The 26,465-nt window shown below is 42.1% G+C and overlaps 1 protein-coding gene across 1 annotated transcript in view; it reads left to right on the top strand.

Annotated features, from left to right (window-relative positions):
* Positions 1 to 7,159: 7,159 nt before the first annotated feature.
* LOC126213281 (neprilysin-2-like) overlaps positions 7,160 to 26,465 on the top strand; it is a 408,856-nt gene continuing 389,550 nt past the window's right edge. The window contains 1 exon segment of the mRNA XM_049940942.1: positions 7,160 to 7,467. The gene's annotated coding sequence lies outside the window, so the exon portion shown is untranslated.

Below are 26,465 nucleotides of genomic sequence, written 5' to 3'. Positions count from 1 at the left end.
GAAACGGACATACAAAATGGTACGTTGCATTGCAGGTCTTTGTTAACATTCTACATTGACATTGTTAAAACTCTGTAGCAAATTTTCGTGATGTGCTCTGTCCTGGTTAATGTTTATCAAAAAAGACGCCTAGGTTCCTTACAATATCATTCGTTACTAGCGTGTAGCCCTCCATATCTACCAGTGAAAATGGAATAGATGGATTTCACCACGTCTTTGATATCAATATAGAATCGAAACTGTCGTCAAAGTGATGACACGAAGTTCTATGAGCACTGTTTAAATTGATTTGTTGTTGGATAGTCCTTATGACTAATAGGATTCTGTTTCTGCTACGAAAATACGGTTTCTGTTAATTGATAATAATTAAATTTGCTCACTTCTCGCTATATACAGGGTGCTACAAAAAGGTAGCACACGAATAAAGAAATGTGGACATTACTTGAAAACGAAGCTGAAAGCTGAGAAGTGGGAGGAAGTGGCCAAGGATAACGTTCTACGAATCAGGGCGTGGAATGTCAGAAGCTTGAACGTGGTAGGGAAACTAGAAAATCTGAAAAGGGAAATGCTAAGGCTCAATCTAGATATAGTAGGGGTCAGTGAAGTGAAGTGGAAGGAAGACAAGGATTTCTGGTCAGATGAGTATCGGGTAATGTCAACAGCAGCAGAAAATGGTATAACAGGTGTAGGATTCGTTATGAATAGGAAGGTAGGGCAGAGGGTGTGTTACTGTGAACAGTTCAGTGACAGGGTTGTTCTAATCAGAATCGACAGCAGACCAACACCGACAACGATAGTTCAGGTATACATGCCGACGTCGCAAGCTGAAGATGAACAGATAGAGAAAGTGTATGAGGATATACGGAGATACGGGCCGGGAGATACGGGAAGATTTCAATTAGATTACATCATGGTCAGACAGAGATTCCGAAATCAGATACTGGATTGTAAGGCGTACCCAGGAGCAGATATAGACTCAGATCACAATATAGTAGTGATGAAGAGTAGGCTGAAGTTCAAGACATTAGTCAGGAAGAATCAATACGCAAAGAAGTGGGATACGGAAGTACTAAGGAATGACGAGATACGTTTGAAGTTATCTAACGCTATAGATACAGCAATAAGGGATAGCGCAGTAGGCAGTACAGTTGAAGAGGAATGGACATCTCTAAAAAGGGCCATCACAGAAGTTGGGAAGGAAAACATAGGTACAAAGAAGGTAGCTGCGAAGAAACCATGGCTAACAGAAGAAATACTTCAGTTGATTGATGAAAGGAGGAAGTACAAACATGTTCCGGGAAAATCAGGAATACAGAAATACAAGTCGCTGGGGAATGAAATAAATAGGAAGTGCAGGGAAGCTAAGAAGAAATGGCTGCAGGAAAAATGTGAAGACATCGAAAAAGATATGATTGTCGGAAGGACAGACTCAGTATACAGGAAAGTCAAAACAACCTTTGGTGGCAATAAAAGCAACAGTGGTAACAAGAGTGCAACGGGAATTCCACTGTTAAATGCAGAGGAGAGAGCAGATAGGTGGAAAGAATACATTGAAAGCCTCTATGAGGGTGAAGATTTGTCTGATGTGATAGAAGAAGAAACAGGAGTCGATTTAGAAGAGATAGGGGATCCAGTATTAGAATCGGAATTTAAAAGAGCTTTGGAGGACTTACGGTCAAATAAGGCAGAAGGGATAGATAATATTCCATCAGAATTTCTAAAATCATTGGGGGAAGAGGCAACAAAAAACTATTCACGTTGGTGTGTAGAATATATGAGACTGGCGACATACCATCTGACTTTCGGAAAAGCATCATCCACACAATTCCAAAGACAGCAAGAGCTGACAAGTGCGAGAATTATCGCACAATCAGCTTAACAGCTCATGCATACAAGCTGCTTACAAGAATAATATACAGAAGAATGGAAAAGAAAATTGAGAATGCGCTAGGTGACGATCAGTTTGGCTTTAGGAAAAGTAAGGGGACGAGAGAGGCAATTCTGACGTTACAGCTAATAATGGAAGCAAGGCTAAAGAAAAATCAAGACACTTTCATAGGATTTGTCGACCTGGAAAAAGCGTTCGACAATATAAAATGGTGCAAGCTGTTTGAGATTCTGAAAAAAGTAGGGGTAAGCTATAGGCAGAGACGGTCATATACAATATGTACAACAACCAAGAGGGAATAATAAGAGTCGACGATCAGGAACGAAGTGCTCGTATTAAGAAGGGTGTAAGACAAGGCTGTAGCCTTTCGCCCCTACTCTTCAATCTGTACATCGAGGAAGCAATGATGGAAATAAAAGAAAGGTTCAGGAGTGGAATTAAAATACAAGGTGAAAGGATATCAATGATACGATTCACTGATGACATTGCTATCCTGAGTGAAAGTGAAGAAGAATTAAATGATCTGCTGAAGGGAATGAACAGTTTAATGAGTACACAGTATGGTTTGAGAGTAAATCGGAGAAAGACGAAGGTAGTGAGAAGTAGTAGAAATGAGAACAGCGAGAAACTTAACATCAGGATTGATGGTCATGAAGTCAATGAAGTTAAGGAATTCTGCTACCTAGGCAGTAAAATAACCAATGACGGACAGAACAAGGAGGACATCAAAAGCAGACTCGCTATGGCAAAAAAGGCATTTCTGGCCAAGAGAAGCCTACTAATATCAAATCCCGGCCTTAGTTTGAGGAAGAAATTCCTGAGGATGTACGTCTAGAGTACAGCATTGTATGGTAGTGAAACATGGACTGTGGGAAAACCGGAACAGAAGAGAATCTAAGCATTTGAGATGTGGTGCTATAGACGAATGTTGAAAATTAGGTGGACTGGTGAGGTAAGGAATGAGGAGGTTCTACGCAGAATTGGAGAGAAAAGGAATATGTGGAAAACACTGAAAAGGAGAAGGGACAGGATGATAGGACATCTGCTAAGACATGAGGGAATGACTTCCATGGTACTAGAGGGAGCTGTAGAGGGCAAAAACTGTAGAGGAAGACAGAGATTGGAATACGTCAAGCAAATAATTGAGGACGTAGGTTGCAAGTGCTACTCTGAGATGAAGAGGTTAGCACAGGAAAGGAATTCGTGGCGGGCCACATCAAACCAGTCAGTAGGCTGATGACCAAAAAAATGTGGACATGTGTCCGGAAACGCTTAATTTCTATGTTAGAGCTCATTTTAGTTTCTTCCACCTACACTCAATGGAGCACGTTATCATGATTTCATACGGGATACTCTACCTGTGCTGCTAGAACATGTGCCTTTACATGTACGACACAACATGTGGTTCATGCACGATGGAGCTCCTGCACAGTTCAGTCGAAGTGTTCGTACGCTTCTCAACAACAGATTCTGTGACCGATGGATCGGTAGAGGTGGATCAACTCCATGGCCTCCACGCTCTCCTGACCTCAACCGTCTTGACTTTCATTTATGGGGGCATTTGAGAGCTCTTGTCTACCCAACCCCGGTACCAACTGTAGAGACTCTTCGTGCTCGTATTGTGGACGGCTGTGATACAATACGCCATTCTCCAGGGCTGCATCAGCACATCAGGGATTCCATGCGATGGAGGGTGGATGCACGTATCCTCGCTAACGGAGGACATTTTGAACATTTCCTGTAACAAAGTGTTTGAAGTCACGCTGGTACGTTCTGTTGCTGTGTGTTTCCATTCCATGATTAATGTGATTTGAAGAGAAGTAATAAAAAGAGCTCTAACATGGAAAGTAAGCGTTTCCAGACACATGCCCACATGACATCTTTTCTTTCTTTGTGTGTGAGGAATGTTTCCTGAAAGTTTGGCCATACCTTTTTGTAACACCCTGTATACAGTAGCCCTGGCGACAGCAACGGCTTTTCTCACCAGCTACTCTGCCCCTTCTGACTCACGCCATATGGTCCTCCTCATGCCTTCTTCAGCGTGAGAACCTGTAGCCAGTTTCATCAAAGCGATGTAACACACTGTTTCGAACTCAAACTCAGAATCGGAATGCGATTCTGAACTCATATCTATTAACGCAGCAGAAGTAGTCGCCATCTCTGCCAGAGCCAAAGTTCCTCAGCAATCTGCGTATTGAAACTGCGATCCAACTTGCGATGATTGTCGCCGTGACTGACGCTGCCGTGAGGAATTTGGCGTGAGCCCCCCGCGTCACCTCACGGGCCTGCATCTCATCTTGCGGCCTGCCTTAAAGGCCGGTTCCCACTAGAGCGCGGCAGCGCGGCGTGAGGCAACGGCAGCGGCAAGCGTTTTCTGCTTTGACGCGGCGGCTCGCGGAATTGGCGTTCCCACCTGGAAGCGGCAGACGCTAGCGGTAGCCAATGACGGACAGCCACTGAGGTACGGGGTGGGACCCACCGAAACGACCGGTGTGTTTGAATAACTATATCTTACACCTACGTGAAGGAAAGACGAAGTTGGGTGAAGACATACCAATTATTCATTTTCTGTACAATGTACTCTTTCACATATTTCATTAATCGTGTTTTCTCATTTCAGCATAAACAGATTTCATGACTACCGTTCATGATTGCTCACTATCTCCTAACACATTGAAACAATGTACGATAAAAGAGATTATTCAGATAGTTAAGTGAGACAAAAATTTAAAATGTGATACGGTAGCGGGTACACGAAAACATTAAGAACACAAAGGCTAGGTGGAAGGGATGAAAGTGGAAACCACCTGATAGAATTTCCCACAGAGCATAGTAATCATCGCCAGCACCTTGCTTAAGAATCACAAAAGAATAATATATATTTGGAACAGAGTTTTCGAAACCAGATTTTAAATTGTAAGGCATTTCCTGGTGCAGACGCAAACCTGACTGAAGACAGTCAATAGCAAGAAAAGCGTTCTGAAAAAGAAAATTTGTTCACATCGAATATAAATTCTAATGGTTGGATACTAGTTTACAAAGGTATTTGTGTGGAGTGCAGCCTTGTATGTAAGTGAAACGTGGACGATGAACAGTTCTGTCAAGAAGACAATGGATGCTTTCAAAACGTGGTGATCAATAAGAATGCTGAAGATTAGATAGGAGGATCGTGTGGCTAAAGCAGAGGTACAGAATTAAATAGAGCAGGAAGAGGAAATTAGGGTACAACTTTGACAACAATAGGGGTTACTTGACAGGACGTATTATGGGGTGTCAAAGAGTGAGGACAAAGGGGTTGGGTGATAGTATTCTGATAATAATCTGTTGAAATACTATTCTACTATTTTATCTATTAATGTAAGCAGTGAATTTGCTCTTCCATGCACTCCTCCACAAAACATTTAAACCAAAACTGAAATCAGCTGAACACCAAATCTTTCAACCACTGTCTGACAACTACTGGATTCACTTTCAACATTCTATAACTATCACTGGCTAGCAACACACACATACAGATATAAGGAGAACAAAAATAAACAAACATTAGTTTTCAGCAATAATTCTGCAGGTTGGCAACATGTACATAAACAAACCAGACAGGAAGGGACATGAGGTGAACAAACTGTGGTTACGACCTCAAATCAGAGTTTTCGGTAAAACGTCTACTGCTGGTGACAAGAAAAAAAGAGCGAACATGAAAATGTGCTTATGTTCCATAATCAAAGTTTTAGTTAAACCTCCAGCATGTGACCAGGTGAGGGGAAACGTATATGTACGCCAAAAACTCGATTCACTGTAAGTAATCAGTCATTCACGTAAAAAAAAGATGTGAACTTTTTTATAATCTGCAAGTATCACACTGCCGGGGCGGTGGTCTCGCGGTTCTAGGCGCTCAGTCTGGAACCGCACGACTGCTACGGTCGCAGGTTCGAATCCTGCCTCGGGCATGGATGTGTGTGACGTCCTTAGGTCAGTTAGGTTTAGGTAGTTCTAAGGTCTAGGGGACTAATGACCACAGATGTTAAGTCCCATAGTGCTCAGAGCCATTTGAACCATTTTTGCAAGTATCACATATCAAAACAAACCTGAATCATTCTAGATTACACCGAAGATGCCTTAAATTAAAAGGCGAAATGCGTCTTGAATCAGTAAAGTACACTGGATAAAGAAAAAACAGTTTGTTACTTACCAAAGGAAATAATCAATAGCTGTAGATATTTAGTAAATTACATCTTATGACATCCCAGCAAATTAGTTTCGGTTTAACTTCTCATTCCACATGCTATTAAATACTGTTTAAAAAAATTCATCTATCCCTTCCGAAAAACTGTACTTACTTTCATATTTCGGTAGATAAACAGATTTAGGATATTTATCATGCGACGAAATACGTGACTTTTCACAAGTTATCGTTTGCAAAAAAACAAGTTTCGATTTCTTGAACCGTTTGCGAAATTTGCGGTTGATAGAACCACACGGTTTACGACGAGCAGGACGTACCGGTCGCGTCGCGAGCAACCCGCGCGCGGTCATGGCACAGCCCGTCCGCCGACTTATCATTCAATATCTCGAGAACGGTGATAGCTATCGATCTGCTCTCAGCTTTAAAAACAATTTCGATATGTTGACTAAATTTCATATGCAATAATGTACTACCTAAAATGAACTGTACGCAAAGTCCTCACAATGCGTTTTTACCTCTGCACACTCATTAAAATTTCGCGTAAAGGTTTACGTAAATGCGATACAAGAAGTAACCACGACGAATAACGAAAAGAAATTCGGTCCTTTATCGAGAGAAGATATCGGGCTGTAACATGCCCAAGAATGAAATTTTTCTGCCGAATAGTTTTCTTGGAATCGGATGATAAGTATTTCATAGCTGCCGCCGCATCCGCGCCAGCGGTTCGGCGAAAGTTCTTGTGGCCCGGGGTTCCGTACCTGACGTCACGCTCAGCGCGTTCTGTGATTGGCGGCGCGCACCTGGAGCGCGTCACGCGGCAGCGGAAGCGGTTCGACATGGGCAAACCGCGACGCAGAGCCCGCCGCGCCGTGCCGCTGACGCCGTTTCCATGGCAACCACGCTGCTGACGCGCGGTTTTGACGCGCGGCAGCCCTAGTGGGAACCGGCCTTAAGACCTGCAGTGTCACGTGACGTGACGTAGGCGCCGCGGGCTGTTTTCCTCGTGCGCCACGCTGTCCGCGCTATCTTATCTGCGCGGCTTATCTATGGCTGGCCCTTCTTTCTCCACACGAGCGACAGCTGTCAACACTCGCTGGCGCGCCACTACGCCAGTGCTGCGTCAGCCACACTGCGACACGCCAGTGTATCTGTGCTGGCGTTCCTCAGTCGCCAGTCGCGGCTTTACGTGCAGACGTCTGGGGTTCGCCAGCGTCCAGGGAAACCACTCTCTCCCCTACACTTGCCATTGGCGTCGAGCCGAAGTTTGTGTCGAGTCTTCCGCCCAGCTGCTGGCTAAACAGCCGGTGTCGTGTCGTGTTTGTGTCAACCCACGCGGGATCACACTATCTCTACCTCGCCGCACTGATAACTACTACGCCTAGCCGCTCAGCTCACGGTAAGTACCGACTCGATCCTTATCTGCGCCATCTCCTCTCTTCCTCTTTACTGGCAATCTAATTCTGTCTTTTTCTCTATTAATTGCATTCGCCATATCCCTCTTTACTTATTTCGAGTCCGCAGCTCGTGGTCGTGCGGTAGCGTTCTCGCTTCCCACGCCTGGGTTCCAGGGTTCGATTCCCGGCGGGGTCAGGGATTTTCTCTGCCTCGTGATGACTGGGTGTTGTGTGCTGTCCTTAGGTTAGTTAGGTTTAAGTAGTTCTAAGTTCTAGGGGACTGATGACCATAGATGTTAAGTCCCATAGTGCTCAGAATCATTTGAACTTATTTCGATAGCTGGACATCTGAGCCACATTTATTTATTAATCACTGTTTACCATAATGAGATTTTCACTCTGCAGCGGAGTGTCCGCTGATATGAAACTTCCTGGCAGATTAAAACTGTGTGCGGGACCTTTGCCTTTTGCGGGCAAGTGCTCTACCAACTGAGCTACCCAAGCACGACTCACGCCCCGTCCTCACACCTTTACTTCCTCCAGTACCTCGTCTCCTACCTTCCAAACTTTACAGAAGCTCGAGTCTCGGTCCGGCACACAGTTTTAATCTGGCAGGAAGTTTCATATCAGCGCACACTCCGCTACAGAGTTAAAATCTCATTCTGGAAACATCCCCCAGGCTGTGGCTAAGCCATGTCTCCGCAATATCCTTTCTTTCAGGAGTGCTAGTTCTGCAAGATTCGCAGGAGGGCTTCTGTAAAGTTTGGAAGGTAGGAGTCGAGGTACTGGCAGAAGTAAAGCTGTGAGGACGGGGCGTGAGTCGTGCTTGGGTAGCTCAGTTGGTAGAGCACTTGCCCGCGAAAGGCAAAGGTCTCGAGTTCGAGTCTCGGTCAGGCACACAGTTTTAATCTGCCAGGAAGTTTCACTGTTTACCATGTCCGCCCCTGGTAGCTGAGTGGTCAGCGCGACGGAATGTCATACCTAACGGCCTGGGTTAGATTCCCGGCTGTGTCGGAGATTTTCTCCGCTTAGGGACTGGGTGTTGTGTTGTCCTTATCATTATCATTTCACCCCCATCGACACTTAAGTTGCCAAAGTGGCGTCAACTCGAAAGACTTGCTCCAGGCGAATGGTCTACTGATTACCATCTTCTCTATCATTTATCGCACTTTTCTTCACTAGAAGGACCTCTAAGCCGAATTTCTCCATTAATTACTGTTGATGAACTTCTCTAGCCTTTCTTTTATTCACTTCAGTAGTCCTCGATCTGAACCAATATTTTCTATTGCTCTTTTTTCATTACATTCTCCGTCACGTATAGGCGCAGTAACCGGCGTCTCCAGGAATGTTTAATAACTGCCACACAAACTGATCGGCCCCATGCCTTGTTAATACTCTTAGCGAATACAAGCTGCATGTGGAAAATGCCATTTTGTGACTTTTCTTGCTACTATATTACGACTTGTAACCTCCCGTCCCCTTCCTACTAACAGTTATTGTCCACATTAAACAATGTTCAGTCCAAGTAATTAATAAGCAAAGTCCTCATAAAGATTCTGAGAGGTCTGCTTCTTGAAGCTGAATATCTCACATTTGGTTCTCGTGGTTGGTTCAAGCTAAATAAGTTTGAAGACTGTTGTTGCAGAATTTTTTTTTTACGTAACGATATATTTTCTTACATTTTAGTACATCACACAGTCTTTTGATATTTCACATTAACAAAGCCAAAATTACGTAGTTCGCGCTTATTATATAAAAATACGTGCGATCACATCAGAGGTAAGCTTACGATTCTCTCAATCTGCGGAAGAAAACAATATTCCAAAGGTTTTACAGTTTTTTTAACAAATGAATTCCTGCTAGCAGTTGGCAGTTGTTGTTGTTGTGGCCTTCAGTCCTGAGACTGGTTTGATGCAGATCTCCATGCTACTCTATCGTCTGCAAGCCTCTTCATCTCCCAATACCTACTGCAGCCTACATCCTTCTGAATCTGTTAAGTGTATTCATCTCTCGGTCTCCCTCTACGATTTTTACCCTCCACGCTGCCCTCCGATACTAAATTAGTGATCCCTTGATGCCTCAGAACATGTCCTACCAACCGATCCCTTCTTCTGATCAAGTTGTGCCACAAACTCCTCCCCAATTGTATTCAATACCTCCTCATTAGTTATGTGATATACCCACCTAATCTTCAGCATTCTTCTGTAGCACCACATTTCCAAATGAGTTATGGACATTGAAGAGGAGGTAGATGAAGATGAAATGGGAGATACGATACTGCGTGAAGAGTTTGACAGAGCACTGAAAGACCTGAGTCGAAACAAGGCCCCGGGAGTGGACAACATTCCATTAGAACTACTGACAGCCTTGGGAGAGCCAGTCCTGACAAAACTGTACCATCTGGTCAGCAAGATCTATGAGACAGGCGAAATTCCCTCAGACTTCAAGAAGAATATAATAATTCCAATCCCAAAGAAAGCAGGTGTTGACAGATGTGAAAATTACCGAACTATCAGTTTAATAAGTCACAAAATACTAACGCGAATTCTTTACAGACGAATGGAAAAACTAGTAGAAGCCGACCGCAGGGAACATCAGTTTGGATTCCGTAGAAATGTTGGAACACGTGAGGCAATACTGCCCTACGACTTATCTTAGAAGAAAGATTAAGAAAAGGCAAACCTACGTTTCTAGCATTTGTAGACCTAGAGAAAGCTTTTGACAATGTTAACTGGAATACTCTCTTTCAAATTCTGAAGGTGGCAGGGGTAAAATACAAGGAGCGAAAGGCTATTTACAATTTGTACAGAAACCAGATGGCAGTTATAAGAGTCGAGGGGCATGAAAGGGAAGCAGTGCTTGGGAAAGGAGTGAGACAGGGTTGTAGCCTCTCCCCGATGTTATTCAATCTGTATATTGAGCAAGCAGTAAAGGAAACAAAAGAAAAATTCGGAGTAGGTATTAAAATTCATGGAGAAGAAGTAAAAACTTTGAGGTTCGCCGATGTCATTGTAATTCTGTCAGAGACAGCAAAGGACTTGGAAGAGCAGTTGAACGGAATGGACAGTGTCTTGAGAGGAGGATATAAGATGAACGTCAACAAAAGCAAAACGAGGATAATGGAATGTAGTCAAATTAAATCGGGTGATGCTGAGGGGATTAGATTAGGAAATGAGACACTTAAAGTAGTAAAGGAGTTTTGCTACGAGGGCCGTTCAGAAAGTAACCTCCGGTTGATTTAAAAAAATACACCAAGTTAAATAAAAATATTTTAATATATACATCTTACAACTACATCTTTGCACTATTTTTCTACATAGTCTCCATAGCGATTGAGGCACTTATCGTATCTCTTCACAAGCTTTGAAATTCCTTCTGCATAAAAATCACCCGCTTGTGCCTGGAGCCAGCCTGTGACCGCATCTTTGAGCTCTTCGTCGTCATCAAACTGCTGTGACCCGAGCCATTCTTCAAATGCATGAAGAGGTGATAATCACTTGGCGCCAGGTCTGGGCTGTAAGGTGGATGGTTGATAACGACCCACTTGAAGGACTCGAGAAGGGCCGTTGTTCTGCGAGCAGAGTGAGGACGGGCGTTATCGTGCAAAAAAACGATACCGGAAGTCAGCATACCACGGCGTTTGTTCTGTATAGCCCGTCGTAACTTTTTTATTGTTTCACAGTACACGTCTTGATTAATGGTCGTACCACGTTCCATGAATTCAACCAACAACACCCCTTTGGCATCCCAAAACACCGCTGCCATCAGTTTTCTGGCAGAAAAATCTTGCGAGGCTTTTCTTGGTTTGGTAGGCGAATTTGAATGTGCCCACATCTTTGATTGTTCTTTTGTCTCAGGGTTCACGTAATTAATCCAGGTTTCGTCACCGGTCACGATTCTGTTTAACAATGGTTCTCCTTCGTCCTAATAACGTGACAGAAAGTCTAATGCAGAGGCCATTCTTTGAGTTTTGTGGTGGTCGGTAAGAATTTTGGGCACCCATCGTGCACAGAATATTCTTTGGCTGTAAAAAACCTTATGACAGCACGCACGTCACATTTGGCGGGGTTTTCTATTGCAGCACACATTTCAAACTGCCACAAAAACTAAACTAGCGCAGGTACGACGTTCACTCGACCACGGCTTGATGCCGACTGACCTGTTGAGTGTGTGAACGCACAGATGGCGTCGCTACTCCCCCCACAACCCGCACTGTGACCAATCGGAGATCACTTTCTGAACCGCCCTCGTATTTAGGGAGTAAAATAACTGATGATGGTCGAAGTAGAGAGGATATAAAATGTGGACTGGCAATGGCAAGGAAAGCGTTTCTGAAGAAGAGAAATTTGTTAACATCGAGTATAGATTTAAGTGTCAGGAAGTCGTTTCTGAAAGTATTTGTATGGAGTGTAGCCATGTATGGAAGTGAAACATGGACGATAACCAGTTTGGACAAGAAGAGAATAGAAGCTTTCGAAATGTAGTGCTACAGAAGAATGCTGAAGATAAGGTGGGTAGAACATGTAACTAATGAGGAGGTATTGAATAGGATTGGGGAGAAGAGAAGTTTGTGGCACAACTTGACTAGAAGAAGGGATCGGTTGGTAGGACATGTTTTGAGGCATCAAGGGATCACAAATTTAGCATTGGAGGGCAGCGTGGAGGGTAAAAATCGTAGAGGGAGACCAAGAGATGAATACACTAAGCAGATTCAGAAGGATGTAGGTTGCAGTAGGTACTGGGAGATGAAGAAGCTTGCACAGGATAGAGTAGCATGGAGAGCTGCATCAAACCAGTCTCAGGACTGAAGACCACAACAACAACAACAACATGCATTACCATTGTTAGCAAAGCGATTATCGCCGAGCGTGAACGTGCGTCGTTTTCCTTTCAATTCTTACTCTGAGGGGGATATGCAGGCTGCTGGCATCTTGATGTACAGAATATCTAACAATAAGTCAATACTTAAATATACAGCTTCTAACAACCCTACCACAACAAAGGTCAAAATTTAATAATGATTGTGGTGTTGCTCACGCTGCTAAATACTCCATTTTCGGGCAACAACAAAGTTATTATGTGGCAGGTTTCATTAGAGCACAGTTAATAAAGTCATTTCGTGTAATAATGAATAAACTAGGCACTCATCTTTTTGTGTTTCCCACGCTGGTCTCGTTGTAAAATCATGGCTCAATCGTCGAAAATCTAGGTGGTGATGATTCCAAGCTCGGATGCAAAGAGGCCTAGGTTTTTATTCTGCTATATTCAAAAGTTTTATAGATGTGTTTCACAAACCATTCTTGAAGATCACACTTTTGCAGGACAATGGTGATGTAGAAAAGGTAATCAGCACTCCGAATTTAAGTTACACTTCCTTTTAATTGCTTTTAATGCAATATCACGTAACACACAAAACATCACTTGACAATACAAAACATACTTGAAAACATCTTCCTCACTGTTAAAGTTCACATTTTATAAGCTGACGACAATATGCGTCTTTCCAACATGACGTCCAAGACTTGACTTTCTCAAGGTCCGACTCTTTAACAAACTGCTTGCGCACCCAAATATCAAGAGTTAAAAGTACGTCAAAGATCATAGCGGCAAAAGAAAGAATATACATAAGAATAATATCATTGCAATACAAACATATCGATGTATCAAAGTACCTCTACATTAATTAAATCAAATCTGAATGCTGTCTCGGAAATATGGCAACTACTTTACAGAAACACAGTAGAATATTGCTGGTATCGAGAGGCTGAGTTGAGGTGCCGTAATGGTTACGTAATTCAAGTACCATTATAACTCTAAAACGAGCAGTATATTTACAATGTGCAGCCGATATTTTTAGAGGCAGGTACATCGACATTTTTTCCATCGGCATGTCTTTACGTCGATCCTTTCTCTCGATATATCCACAGTATATAATTATAGTATATTTTTAAATATCGATATTTCGGATACCCAATAGTTTTAAAAATATCAACAGTCCTATACTATATCCACTACTTGCCTTAGCGTTTGTATACCACAGTGGTTTTTGATTATAAAAGTAACTCTGAAAAACGGAGTAAAATATCTTGTACGGTGTATGTCGTATATAAAACAGCAACTAATCAAAAAATACTTTGAGCTGTCAGATTACTGTCAGATTCTCTAGGTTTCCTCCGTCTGATGGTACCATCGCCAAGACGGGTATCACCGCTGTAATTCAGTCTCGCGATAGGAATTACAGTCGGTGTACCTCGATATACTTCCTTTGTTAGACATTTAACTTTTGCTTAATTATCCTCATAGTTTCATCTGAATCTAGGAATTTGACGTAAATCGGGCAAGAACTTCGATATAAATCGGGGAAGTACTTCTCGAGATGTTTGGTAGCAACGTTTCTCCTTTATAAATTTTATATGTTTATTTATATGTTCTCTGTATTAAAAAATATACAGTTTAGGTCCACCCAAATGTTCATTACGGCATGTAGAGTGCCCTCCGCCACACACCGTTGGGTGGCTTGCGGAGTATAAATGTAGATTTAGATGTAGTACATCCCTTTTCCACTGTTGGAAAGCAGCGATCTGAACACTTCCGCATTCTTTGCACTTGTTTTTATAAACATTTGTACGCTTCGGTTCTGTGTTTTTTAATAGCACGAGTTGACTCGTCTAAATCAGTCAGGCAGTAATTACTGTCATGAGTACTTTCTTTCTCTCTGTTTCCAATCTCTTTTCCTGTTTGTATGTTATCCTCTTGCAATGGAGATTTACTGTGATCATTATCCTGCAACGTTTCAGTCCCTGTCTCACAGCTAACACTCAGTTGATTAATTATACAGGGTGATCAAAAAGTCAGTATAAATTTGAAAACTTAATAAACCACGGAATAATGTAGATAGGGAGGTGAAAATTGACACACATGCTTGGAATGACATGGGGTTTTACTAGAAAAAAAAAGTTCACAAAATGTCCGACAGATGGCGCTGGACAGCAAAACTGCCACCTTGACGGGTGAGAGGTGCGCCGATATGTTACAGAATCGCATCATCCGCAGGCTGGCTGATAAACACCTGCTGGAACGTACGATGTTCATGCAGGATGGCGCTCCACCCCATTTTGCTAGACGCGTGAAAGATCTCTTGCGTGCGTCGTTTGGTGGTGATCGTGTGCTCAGCCGCCACTTTTCGTAATGCTCGGCCTCCCAGGTCCCCAGACCTCAGTCCGTGCGATTATTGGCTTTGGGGTTACCTGAAGTCGCAAGTGTATCTTTATCGACCGAGATCTCTAGGGATGCTGAAAGACAACATCCGACGCCAATGCCTCACCATAACTCCAGACATGCTTTACAGTGCTGTTGCACAACATTATTCCTCGATTACAGCTATTGTTGAGGAATGATGGTGGACATATTGAGCATTTCCTGTAAAGAACATGATCTTTGCTTTGTCTTACTTTGTTATGCTAATTATTGCTATTCTGATCAGATGAAGCGCCATCTGTCGGACATTTTTTGAACTTTTGTATTTTTTTGGTTCTAATAAAACCCCATGTCATTCCAAGCACGTGTGTCAATTTGTACCTCTCTATCTACATTCTGTGATTTATTCAGTTTTCAAATTTATACTGACTTTTTGATCACCCGGTATTTTCGAGGTCATCCTCAGAGTTAATGTTTATCAATGCTTCAGGAAGTAAACTTGTTGAAGACAAACCATGTTTAGGAGGGCAGCCAAACATAGGTTCGTACAGAAATATTTTAATTCCAAAATGTACGGCGCTATTCTTCCTCAGCTGCACAAATCTTAATGCACGGCCCACTCTGCGGTGTTGTGCTCCTGCATCCGTGTGGTTACCATATTTTCTGTGTCCTGATTTACTCGCTCTACGCTGTCTTGGCTCTGACTGTGTGGACAATCTTAAAATTAGGCCATAGTTCAGTTAAGCTGCTCATTATTTGGTTAACGAAATCTCTACCATTGTCCGACAGCACATAACAATGTAAAAATGTCAATAATCACATACCTCTTCAGCTGTTTTGGACTTCAGTGGCCTGAGAACAATGAATTTAGTGAGATGGTTCTGGTAAACCACTACGAATTTGTAATCTCCATTTATTTGCGATTGGAAGTCGATGACATGACATCTGGAATTCAGCTGCTTGAACAGGATTGGCTTCTCTACTACTCCTTTTTTCTGACCTTTTTGACAGTCTGCAACCGCGAGACCGCTACGGTCGCAGGTTCGAATGCTGCCTTGGGCATGGATGTGTGTGATGTCGTTAGGTTAGTTAGGCTTAAGTGGTTCTAAGTTCTAGGGGACTTATGACCTCAGAAGTTAAGTCCCATAGTGCTCAGAGCCATTTGGCCTTTTTGCTTTTGTAAACAAGGCACACGCAAACTAAGATAAATTTGGATATCTTTGTATGTTATATTACAGAACTTTGACTTCAAACATTTAATCATTTGGTGGCGTTCACCGTGGCCAGTCATTACACGAGCATTTGCAGAGTATCATACAGTTCTTCGTCATAAACATAGTATTTAATCTTACCTATTTCAATTACAGGTTGCATTAATTTGGTTCCTCCATTCATTTCCAGCACTTCATATCTCTTCAATAACTTGTAGTCGTAGCTGTCCCTCTTTCGTCCAGATTTTAATGATTTAGCCTTGCTGATAAGTGACTCGTGCTTTTCTCTGTCCATGAAGACAGAATTATATCTGTGATTTAACCGTTTCACTCTAAGATGTCTGTAGAACTTCACTGAGTCAGCAGTAGCTGCACTGATGTGAACCATAACTGCATTACTGTCAACCATAACTGCACTGCCATATAACATAACTGATAGGTATTCCTGCTTAAGGGAAGTCTCTCTAACAAAGAAACCACTTTCGACAAAGCTTAAGTATCCGAGTAATGAGGAAATTAGTATATTTCATCAAAATATACAAGGTATTAGAGATAAAGTTATTGAACTGCTTATAGATGTTGACTCTGAAATTATTGGTATATCTGAACACTTCTTAAATAAGGCTTTCTTTACCAGGATACAGGTTGCCTGGCAGCTTTTCTAGGAGCTCTTTGCGGTGTGGGGGAGTAGCCATGTATGTGAAAAACGGTATCCCATTTGAGTCAATTGACATTTCAAAGTACTGCACTGAAAAGGTGTTTGAATGTTGTGCAGTTGTGGTTAAGGAGTTAACCTTCTAACTGTTGTTATTTATAGATCCCCAGACTCCGATTTCACAACATTTTTGCTTAAGCTAGAGGAGGTTCTTGGTTCACTTTATAGGAAATACAAAAAGTTAGTTATATGTGGTGACTTCAATATTAATTGTATAAGTGATTGTGCAAGGAAAAGGATGCTGGTAGACCTCCTTAATTCATTTAATCTTATGCAGACCGTATTCTTTCCAACGAGAGTGCAAGGGAACAGTAGAGCAACCATAGACAACATTTTTGTCCATTCCTCAATACTAGAAGGGCATTCTGTTAGCAAAAAAGTGAATGGCCTTTCAGATCATGATGCACAAGTTTTAACTCTAAAAGATTTTTGTGCTGCAACACATGTTAAATATAGTTATCAACTTTTTAGGAAAACTGATCCAGTTACTGTAGAGACCTTTGTAAACCTTATCAAGCAACAAGAGTGGCAAGATGTTTATAGTGCTGATACAGTAGACGATGAATATAATGCTGTCCTCAAGACTTTTCTCGTGCTCTTTGAAAGTTGCTTTCCGTTAGAATGTTCAAAACAGGGTACTAGCACAAACAGGCAGCCTGGGTGGCTGACTAGAAGGATAAGAATATCCTGTAGAACAAAGTGGCAATTATATCAAAACGTTAAAAACAGTCAAAATCTAAATGCAGCAGCCCATTACAAACAGTATTGTAAGGTGCTTAAAGAAGTTATTAGGAAGGCAAAAAGTATGTGGTATGCAGATAGAATAGCTAAGTCTCAGGATAAAATTAAAACCATATGGTCAGTCGTAAAGGAAGTGGCTGGTCTGCAGAGACAGGTCGTGGATATAGAATTAGTGCGTAGTGGGAATGTCCGTGTTAGTGATAAGTCGCATATATGTACAGTATTTAATAATCACTTTCTGAATATAGCAGGTGAACTAAATAGAAACCTAGTTCCAACAGGGAATCATACAGCGCTCATAGAAAAAAGTGTTCCGAGACTGTTACCTGAAATGCCCCTCCATGATACTGACAAGAGGGAGATTGAGTTAATAATTAAATCACTAAAGACCAAGAACTCTCATGGATATGACGGGGTATCTAGCAGAATACTGAAGTATTGTTCCACATATGTTAGCTCAGTACTTAGCCATATCTGTAACTTTTCCTTTAGGAATGGTCTGTTTCCTGACCAATTAAAGTACTCGCTAGTGAAGCCACTTTATAAAAAGAGAGACAAGGATAATGTTGACAATTATAGACCTATTTCTATGCCATCGGTGTTTGCTAAAGTTATCGAGAAGGTTGTATATACAAGGTTACTGGAGCATTTAAATTCACATAATTTGCTGTCAGATGTACAGTTTGGTTTTAGAAATGGTTTAACAACTGAAAATGCTATAGTCTCTTTTCTCTGTTAGGTTATGGACGGATTAAATAAAAGGTTGCGAACGTTAGGTGTTTTCTTTGATTTAACGAAGGCTTTTGACTGTGTTGACCACAAAATATTACTGCAGAAGTTGGGCCATTATGGAGTAAGGGGAGTAGCTTACAATTGGTTCACCTCTTACTTTAAGAACAAAAAGCAGAAGGTAATTCTCCCCAATATTGAGAGTGGTAGTGATGTTCAGTCCCAATGGGGCACTGTTAAGTGGGGCATTCCCCAAGGGTCGGTGCTGGGGCCACTCCTGTTTCTTATTTATATAAATGATATGCCTTCTGGTATTACAGGTGATTCAAAAATATTTGTGTTTGCTGATGACACCAGCTTGGTAGTGAAGGATCTTGTGTGTAATATTGAAACATTATCAAATGATGTGGTTCATGAAATAAGTTCGTGGCTTGTGGAAAATAAATTAATGCTTAATCACAGTAAGATTCAGTTTTTACAGTTTCTAACTCACAATTCAACAAGAACTGATATTTTGATCAGACACAATGGGAATATCATAAGCGAGACGGAACATTTCAAGTTCCTAGGCGTTCGGATAGATAGTAAGCTGTTGTGGAAAGCCCACGTTCAGGATCTTGTTCAGAAACTAAACGCTGCTTTATTTACCATTAGAACAGTATCTGAAATAAGTGACAGTTCAACACGAAAAGTAGTCTACTTCGCATATTTTCATATGCTTATCTCATACGGTGTTATTTTTTGGGGTAATTCTTCTGATTCAAAAAGGGTATTTTTGGCTCAAAAACGGGCTGTTCGAGCTATATGTGGTGTAAGTTCGAGAACCTCTTGTCGACCCCTATTCAATAGTCTGGGAATTTTGACATTGCCCTCACAGCATGTATTTTCTTTAATGTCGTTTGTTGTTAGCAATATTAGCTTATTCCCAAGAGTTAGCAGCTTTCACTTAGTTAATACTAGGCACAGATCAGATCTGCATGTGGAATGCACTTCCTTGGCTCTTGTGCAGAAAGGAGAAAAGATTCTGCTGCATCCATTTTCAATAAGCTACCACAAGAACTGAAAAATCTTAGCAGTAGCCCAAACACTTAAGTCTAAACTGAAGAGTTTCCTCATGGCTCACTCCCATTCTGTCGAGGAGCTCCTGGAAGAGCTGAAAAATTAGGCAAATTCCAGTGTTACATTGTTAATTTTCTTTATTTAAACTTACAAATTGTCGCCTGAATACGTTTCTTGTATTTCATTTTATCTGTTTCAACTATCGTGTTATAATTTCAGGTAGTGACTCGTTCCATGACCATGGAGACTTCTCCTTAATTTGGTCCCACAGAACAATATGTAAATAAATAAAAAATAAAAAAAAACGAGCTGACGACAATTGCATTCATGCTGACGTGTGGTAGCATTGTTGGACGTACCGTTAATAGCCTGGGAGCAGCGATGGTACACCTCCACTGGTGGACAATGTGCTACTGTACACTTTGCCTAGCCGAGTACAGTGATGGTTCACCTTCACTGGTGGATGTGTTCTTTCCAGTTTATGGTGAGCTCTCACTCATCATTTTAGTGATGGTGTACATCCACTAGGGATGGTTTAGCCTCCCTAATCTTCCACTTCCACTACAATACATATATCATTAGCGCTCATCCTAATGGAACTCTCCATTAATTATTTTTCATGATCTTCTCCATTATTCACTTTACTTATTCTGTTGCACTAACATCAAAACTGTACTTCTTTATTTTTAATCCTTTCTTTCGTTGGACATCTCTAATTCAAAACAGTCTGCAAAAGCCTATATGATAAGGGCAAAAACAGCTGCGAATATCCATCTTTTTTAGAAAACCGCTTGAGTTGTATGAAAATTCGTTTCATTTGACTCACGGCTGGTTTAGTGGCACAAAAAATTTTTCACGTGAACGTGTTTCTCAGGGCATAAAATAAGGAACACTGGGGATATATGGAAGACCCAACATTCGATGTCAGTCAAGAATCAAAATTCAACCGGTGATGAGGCGCTGTGTCGAAAACATAAAAGTTGCAACGTAGAGGATCCTGTCCTAAACACTTGGAGGTGCTGTCCTCCTGGTCTTATGAGATCGAGTTATTCAATAATTCTACCGGTTTTTGTACAGTGGAAATCCAGCACCGGATGTATAACTCACACCCAACGTTTCTCTTTCGAAAAAGTCGACAGTTACACCATCAGGTTACAACAGATTAATTGGGGATATGATCGCTATGTTCTGCTTTTATATTTTCGACTACCGCCTTTTTAGCCGTTAAGTTTTAATTATAAATTGAAGACTAATAGTGGTTCTTCCATATGACCCCCGCGTCGCTTATGTTGTGACCAGAGCTACATGTTGACCTATACATGTGGTTGTAATGACAGGCAACCGCGAGTCCAATAAAAGGATTTTCACACAACTGAAGTGGTTTTCCAATTTCAAAACGATCTGTTAGTTGTTGTTCATATTCCATTTCTTACTTATGTTATTATTAACTTCGTTGGTGAGACAGCAAGGCAAAATTCTCTATTAATTATTATTTGGAATCTTCTCCATTATTAATATTATTTATTTTATTAGTCGGATGTCGAAGCCAAAATTCCCTGTTAACTGTTGTTCGTAAACTTCTCCTCCCCCCCCCCCCCTGAAACATCCTGGAAGATTAAAACTGTGTGCCGGATCGAGACTCGAACTCGGGACCTTTGCCTTTCGCGGGCAATTTACCAACTGAGCTACCCAAGCACGACTCACGCCCCGTCCTCACAGCTTTACTTCTGCCAGTACCTCGCCTCCTACCTTCCAAACTTTACAGAAGCTCTCCTGCGAACCATGCAGAACCAGCACTCCTGGAAGAAAGGATAGAAAGGTAGCTCAGTTGGTAGAGCACTTGCCCGCGAAAGGCAAAGGTCCCGAGTTCGAGTCTCGGTCCGGCAAACAGTTTTAATCTGCCAGTAAGTTTCATTTCACATATTGATCATTTACCTTTCGCACTGAGGTAAGTGAACGAGAATGGTGAGCCTGTTGAACGTTTCCTTTTGTTGTTACTGAACCCGGGAGTCACATGTGCGGGAACCTAGCTGAGGCCGTACCGAAAGTCCTGTCCACAAGTCGCTTTGATACTGCTGACTGTTGAGGACAGTGGTACGCGACAATGAGAGCAATTTGTCAGGAGCCTACACAGGTTCGCAGACACGCGCTAAGTTACGAAATCCGAATACGTATTCTGTGCCTCGTGCAGCACATTCTTTGAATTTAGTCCGCACCACTGCTGCAAGCTGTTGTCACGAGGCATGTTCATTTTTCAATTTAGTGCAAAACATTTGTAATTTTTCCACTGGTTCCACACAACTCTGGGATTATCTGCTTTCTTTCACGAAACCAGGAAGCAAAACAGTTTATCAAAAACACGTTGGTCGGCAGAAGAGGAAGCATGTGTAAGTCCAAATGAAAAATGGAGAGCGTTATAAGTGGCCTCATACATGTTTACCAATAATACCTGTGAGAAGTCACTTGCGTGATATGAGGCTTCAGTTTTAATTAATCAACTCTTTGTCAGCAGAGCCGATACAGTATTCGTGTTGACAGTTTAGAAGGACAGAGAGATTTTATAGCGTAAATGTGAAATTGCAAAGTGTAAATATTGATACCTGAAATAGGCCATGAATTGTGTAAATCGCTTGTAGGGTCTATCAGCTCTATGCGCGGCATGTTTGACTATTATGGAAATAAATGCATGGAGATCGTGATTGATATGGGCTACGAATGCACCTGTCGGATTCCGAATGTGAACTAATTGAGTATTAAAGAACGGTAAAAAATGGTGATCGGATGCTTTTATAGACCACCTGGTTCCGGGTCTCTAGTTGTAGAGCGCTTCAGACAGAACTTGCTGAATATCATTAGCAATTTCCCTGATCATGCCGTTGTAATAGGAGGTGACTTCAGCTTGTCAGGTATAGACTGGGAGTGTTATGCCATCAAAACTGCTTCCAGAGATAAAGAATCGTGTGGCATTGTTCTGGATGTCTTGTCTGAAAATTAACTTGAGCAGATAGTTAGAGAACCAACTCGTGGCAACGAACAGACCTGATCTGTGACGACAGGCCCTACAAGGAATGTTAAGAAAGATAGGAAGATATATTTGCTCAGCAACGGTGACAGGATACAGATTACACCATATCTCAGCAGTCAGCATCAAATATTCGGCGATGAGGACGAAGATGTGGAGAACAAATGGAAAAAATTCAAAGACATCGTTCAATATGCTCTGTACAAGTATGTGCAGAGAGAGATTTTGTTGTTGTTGTTGTGGTCTTCAGTCCTGAGACTGGTTTGATGCAGCTCTCCATGCTACTCTATCCTGTGCAAGCTTCTTCATCTCCCAGTACCTACTGCAGCCTACATCCTTCTGAATCTGCTTAGTGTATTCATCTCTTGGTCTCCCTCTACGATTTTTACCCTCCACGCTGCCCTCCAATACTAAATTGGTGATCCCTTCATGCCTCAGAACATGTCCTACCAACCGATCCCTTCTTCTAGTCAAGTTGCGCCACAGACTCCTCTTCTCCCCAATTCTATTCAACACCTCCTCATTAGTTATGTGATCTACCCATCTAATCTTCAGCATTCTTCTGTAGCACCACATTTCAAAAGCTTCTATTCTCTTCTTGTCCAAACTATTTATCGTCCATGTTTCACTTCCATACAAGGCTACACTCCAAACAAATACTTTCAGAAACGACTTCCTGACACTTAAATCTATACTCGATGTTAACAAATTTCTCTTCTTCAGAAACGCATTCCTTGCCATTGCCAGTCTACATTTTATATCCTCTCTACTTCGACCATCATCAGTTATTTTGCTCCCCAAATAGCAAAACTCCTTTACTACTTTAAGTGTCTCATTTCCCAACCTAATTCCCTCTGCATCGCCCGACTTAATTCGACTACATTGCATTATCCTCGTTTTCTTTGGTTGATGTTCATCTTATATCCTCCTTTCAAGACGCTGTCCATTCCGTTCAACTGCTCTTCCAAGTCCTTTGCTGTCTAGATTTTTAGGGTTGGGAAAGACCCACCATGGTTTAACAGCCGTGTTAGAAAAGCGCTACGTAAACAAAGAGTACTTCATCTCAGATTCAAGAGAAGTAAGTCCTAGCTGGCAAAAAAAAGATGAACGAAGCGAAAATGAGCGTAAAGTGAGCAATGGGAGAAGCATTCAACGATTTTGAAAGTAAGACGTTGTCAACCGACCTGAGTAAAAACCCTAAAAGATTTTGGCGTATGTAAAATCAGTAAGTGGGCCAAAATCATCTATTCATTCTCTCAGCGACCACACCGGAACCGAAACGGAAGATAGCAGAGAGAAGGCTGAAATACTGAATTCGGTTTTCCGAAGTTGTTTCACCACAGAAGATCGTAACACTGTCCCTCCTTTCAATCGTCTTACGAATATCGAAATGGCAGGTACTGATATAAAGGATCGCGGAACTGAAAAGCAGCTACAGTCGCTTAGTAGCGGGAAAGCTTCAGGGCCAGATGAGATACGTGTAAGATTCTATAAAGCTTATGCGAATGAACTTGCTCCTCTTTTAGTAGTAATTTATCGGAGAACGCTTGAGCAACTAAAGGTACCTAACGACTGGAAAAAAGCGCAGCTCATTCCCGTTTTTAAGAAAGGCCGTAAGACAGATCAACACAATTATAGACCTATATCGTTGACGCCAATCTGTTGTAGAATTATGGAACATGTTTTATGCTCAAGAATTATGACGTTCTTGGAAAATGAACAGCTCCTCTATGAAAATCAACATGGACTTCGCAGACAGAGATCCTGCGACACTCAGCTCGCTCTGTTCCTCCATGAGATCCACAGCACAGTAGACAACGGAGCTCAGCTTGATGCCGTGTTCCTTGGTTTCAGTAAGGCATTTGACACCGTCCTGCATTGCCGTTTAATGATAAAATACGAGCTTACGGAGTATCGGAGCAAGCTTGCGATTGGATTCAAGACTTTCTTGCAGATGGAACTCAACACGTCGCTCTTGTTGTTGTTGTTGTGGTCTTCAGTCCTGAGACTGGTTTGATGCAGCTCTCCATGCTACTCTATCCTGTGCAAGCTTCTTCATCTCCCAGTACCCACTGCAACCTACATCCTTCTGAATCTGCTTAGTGTATTCATCTCTTGGTCTCCCTCTACGATTTTTACCCTCCACGCTGCCCTCCAATGCTAAATTTGTGATCCCTTGATGTCTCAAAACATGTCCTACCAACCGATCCCTTCTTCTAGTCAAGTTGTGCCACAAACTTCTCTTCTCCCCAATCCTATTCAATACCTCCTCATTAGTTACGTGATCTACCCACCTTATCTTCAGCATTCTTCTGTAGCACCACATTTCGAAAGCTTCTATTCTCTTCTTGTCCAAACTGGTTATCGTGCATGTTTCACTTCCATACATGGCTACACTCCATACAAATACTTTCAGAAACGACTTCCTGACACTTAAATCTATACTCGATGTTAACAAACTCCTCTTCTTCAGAAACGATTTCCTTGCCATTGCCAGTCTACATTTTATATCCTCTCTACTTCGACCATCATCAGTTATTTTACTCCCTAAATAGCAAAACTCCTTTACTACTTTAAGTGTCTCATTTCCTAATCTAATTCCCTCAGCATCACCCGACTTAATTGGACTACATTCCATTATCCTCGTTTTGCTTTTGTTGATGTGCATCTTATATCCTCCTTTCAAGACACTGTCCATTCCGTTCAACTGCTCTTCCAAGTCCTTTGCTGTCTCTGACAGAATTACAATGTCATCGGCGAACCTCAAAGTTTTTACTTCTTCTCCATGAATTTTAATACCTACTCCGAATTTTTCTTTTGTTTCCTTTACTGCTTGCTCAATATACAGATTGGATAACATCGGGGAGAGACTACAACCCTGTCTCATTCCTTTCCCAACCACTGCTTCCCTTTCATGCCCCTCGACTCTTATAACTGCCATCTGGTTTCTGTACAAATTGTAAATAGCCTTTCGCTCCCTGTATTTTACCCCTGCCACCTTCAGAATTTGAAAGAGAGTATTCCAGTTAACGTTGTCAAAAGCTTTCTCTAAGTCTACAAATGCTAGAACAAAATCGACGGATGTAAAGTTAATATCCGGAGTGCAACAGGGAAGTGTGATAGAACCGTTGCTGTTAAAATATATATAAATGATCTAGTAGAAAGCGTCGGATGCTCTTTAAGGCTATTCACAAATGACGCAGTTGTCTATACCAAAGTAGCAACGCCGGAAGATAGTAGGAATTTGCAGAACGACGTGCAGAGAGTTGATGAATGGTGTAGGCTCTTGCAGTTGACTCTGAACGTAAATAAATGTAACATATTTCGCATACATAGGACAAGAAATGCGCTTCTGTACAGCTACACTATTGATGACAAACCGCTGGAGACAGCGACCTTAAGTGACCGACCACATAAAACGGATAGTGGGAAAAGCAGACACCAGACTCAGATTCATCGGAAGAATCTTAATGAAATGTAACTCATCCACGAAAGAAGTGGCTTATAAGGCGCTTGTTCGCCCGATTTTTGAGTGTTGTTCAACTATCTGAGATCCCCATTACGTAGGACTGATGGAGGAGGCAGATAAGATCCAACGAAGAGCGGCGCGTTTCGTCACGGAATCGTTTAGCTGGCGAGAGAGCGTTACGGAGGTGCTGAACAAACTCGACTGGCAGACGTTACAAAATGGTTCAAATGGCTCTGAGCACTATGGGACTCAACTGCTGTGGTCATAAGTCCCCTAGAACTTAGAACTACTTAAACCTAACTAACCTAAGGACAGCACACAACACCCAGCCATCACGAGGCAGAGAAAATCCCTGACCCCGCCGGGAATCGAACCCGGGAACCCGGGCGTGGGAAGCGAGAACGCTACCGCACGACCACGAGATGCGGGCACAGACGTTACAAGCGAAGCGTTGTGCATCCCGCAGAGGTTTACTATTGAAATTCCGGGACAGCACTTTTCAGGAGTAGTCAGACAACGTATTACTCCACTCCCCCCCCCCCCCCCCCTCCCCACACACACATCTCGCGTATTCTGACCACAAGGAGAAAATTCGAGAAATTAGAGCCAATACCGAGGCTTACCGACAATCATTCTTGTCACGAACTATTCGCGAATGGAACAGGGTTGGAGGGATCAGATAGTGGTACCGAAAGTACCCTCCGCCACACATCATTGGGTGGCTTGCGGAGTGTGATGTAGATGTAAAAGATCAAGGAAACGCAAAGAAGCAGACGTTGAAGATGTTCTTAGAGAGAAATTTAGAGTACACAGAGTTTTTCCCATTGCTCGACAGATTGTACGCTGAAATAGTTGAG

This window comes from Schistocerca nitens, chromosome 11, assembly GCF_023898315.1.
Source record: "Schistocerca nitens isolate TAMUIC-IGC-003100 chromosome 11, iqSchNite1.1, whole genome shotgun sequence".
NCBI lineage: Eukaryota > Metazoa > Arthropoda > Insecta > Orthoptera > Acrididae > Schistocerca > Schistocerca nitens.
Note: the sequence above shows the minus strand (reverse complement) of the source record. Positions and strands in the feature narration are given on the sequence as shown.